Below are 2750 nucleotides of genomic sequence, written 5' to 3' on the forward strand. Positions count from 1 at the left end.
GTGCAGACCCGCGCACAGGCCCGCGTGCAGACCCGCGTGCAGGCCCGTGTGGGCCCAGCGCTTGCTGCTTCGGTCTCTGTGAGCTCCCATAAACCTTGCTCAGTTGATTCAGAGGGCCAAAAGGAAACGAACAATCTTTGTTCAATCTTAGTTGCTCTCCTGGGGTCCTCTGCCCCTTCTGGCTCCTACACTCTCTCCACCTCCTCTTCCACGGGGTTCCATGATCTCCGAGGGGAGGGATTTGATGGAAACATCTCACTTAGATCTGTGTGGTCCAAGGACGCTCTCTGAGTGATGTCTGGCTGTCAGTCTGGCTGTCAGTCTGGCTGTCAGTCTGCATCTCTTCCCACCTGCCTCAGGAGGACGCTTCCCTGGCGACCGGATAAGACACTGATCTGTTTCCCTGGCCCACTCTGCCAAGCAAGAGATCGCATTATCAGTCACACAAGAAAGCAGAGAACAAAGCAGGAGTTGGACAAGACTATAAACAATCCAAGCCCACCCTCGGCGACATACTTCCTCCAGCAAGGCTATCCATTCTTGAGATTCCATAACCTCCCTCCACCCCCCCCCCCCCCGAAATGCTCATCAATGGAGACTAAGTGTTCAAATACCCGAGGCTGTGGGACGAATTTTCAATTCAAAGCCACACAAGATTATAATAAGGCTTATAATGCCTTACCATTTAAAGATTTTTTAAATGATACTTTTAAGACTGATACTTAATGTTTCACTCCTAGGGCTGGAAGGTTGGCCCAGGGGTTCAAAGTGCTTGTTCCTCTTGCAGAAGACCGAGTTTAGTTCCCAACACCCGCCTGCTGGCTCACAGGTGCCTGCAACCTCAGCTCCATGGGATCCCACTCCCTCCTCTGGCCTCTGCGGGCAAGTGCACTCGCCTGTGCGTGCCTTTCCCACACCTACACATAATTAGACATAAGAATAAAAATCTGTAGAAAGGATCTAAAAGAAACCTAACTTGTTTGTGTTTACAAGTAGGATGAAATAGATTTCCTCATGGTTTCTTGTAACTTTTAGCAATTCACCTGTGGGGTTTTGCTTTCTACTGCCACAGGCCTACCTCCAGCGCATACAGTGAAGTCAGTCTTACTTCCTCTTTGTCTTGCTTCTCTGCTGGCCAGTGCTGAACAGAGACTAATTGGAATGCTTGTCTTGCCTCTTATCTTAAAGGGAATGTTTCCAGCACCCCACTGTCTGTCCGCTGTCTGCTGCATGGTTATCATCATAAGCATTTCATTGAACGGGGTTTTCATCCATTCTGAGTGTGCTATTATTCTTTTAAAAAAATATGAGAAGGAAACCACCGCCTTTTCTCCCACCACCACTCGAGGCTGCGACTTACGATTAAAGAATGTCATAGGTTCCATTGGGGAAAGTCCTCCTGAGGAATGTCACCCGGCGTACAGATGCTCACAGTAAGATTGAGGAGGAATGCAACATGTGGATAAATCAGAGAACTAGAGAAGCAGATGGAGGATACCGTCAGGGGACCAGACGGAACACAGCACCCAGCAGCTCGAGTCGGAGGAGAAGCGATGGTTTTGATGAAGAAAGGCAGAGAGACCACTGGAGGTCAAAGAATGAAATTTCTGGGGTTCTGGAAGATGATTTCCTTAAGGCTAAATCTTGGGACAAGAAGTCACATGATTATGGATCCAATATACCAGACAGATGGAGCCGCAATGATTATAAGGAGGTGTATCCTGAAGAGTTTGAAACAGACAGTAGTAATCAGCAAGACATTCCCAAAGGGAAAAAAATCTCCCTAGGTAAAATCATCTGTCCACATATCCAAAAACATAAAAAGTCAAAGAAATCCCATAGGACAAAGCAGGGAAAATGGTTACACACACACACACACACACACACACACACCAAACAAACAAACAAACAAACAAACAAAAACAAGAAAACCAAAAAGGAAGCTACAGACATAACAGCAGGTTCCTCAAGTAAGTTCTCAGAAGAAACCCGAGCTTCTAGTACCGGGGAAGGAAGCAACCACACAAGGGCAAGAAAATGTCTCCTAAAAATTCTTTACCTTTAGAGGGAGAAAGTGATACTTCTCAGTCAGATGGCTCCATAACCAGTTCTCAGGAAACCGAGGGAAGAGACACTAAGAAAACCAAAAGAAAAAAGAAAGAGAAGAGCAACCTTGTTCCCATGCCTGACCCTGAGGTACAGGAGAGGACAAGCAAGCCCAGGAACTGGAAGGTGGCTCAGAGCTCAGAGGATGGCTAAGTGGGAGAATGGTAGTCCTGTTTCCCACTGACTCTTCAAAATGGGGGAGTTGCCAGCAACTCCTTCAGAACAGGAGTCTGAAGTCAGAGGTCAGAGGTCAGAGGCCAGAGGTCAGAGTTGTTCTACCACAGACACCTTCTTTCCTATTTTGGCTTGTTATTCTCCATCCCTTTTTGTTGTTACTAGGGAATCTGGTATTTTGATAAGGTTTCTTGAAGAGATTTTTTTTAAATCAATTAATCACTTAGGGTAGAATATCTATACAGCAAATTAAAGAACCCAGAAAGCTGAACTTGGTAATGACCTGGGCACACTAATTGGAATGTTGGATGTGGGAGACTCAAGGGTCCAGGATGGAGGAGGAGGAGGGCTGAAGCAGTGCTAAACGGAAAGGGTTGACAAGGAGACCTTGCTATTTATACAGGAGGCAAACTGCCTTCAGCGTTGGTGCTTTGGTTCTTCTGCAGCTGGGCCCTATAGGCATCTAGCTT

The 2750-nt window shown here is 46.7% G+C and overlaps 1 pseudogene; it reads left to right on the forward strand.

Annotated features, from left to right (window-relative positions):
* Positions 1–1281: 1281 nt before the first annotated feature.
* On the forward strand, positions 1282–2418 carry LOC127686669 (uncharacterized protein NKAPD1-like; annotated as a pseudogene).
* The last annotated feature ends 332 nt before the right edge of the window (positions 2419–2750 follow it).

The sequence above is a fragment of the Apodemus sylvaticus genome, chromosome 6 (assembly GCF_947179515.1).
Source record: "Apodemus sylvaticus chromosome 6, mApoSyl1.1, whole genome shotgun sequence".
NCBI lineage: Eukaryota > Metazoa > Chordata > Mammalia > Rodentia > Muridae > Apodemus > Apodemus sylvaticus.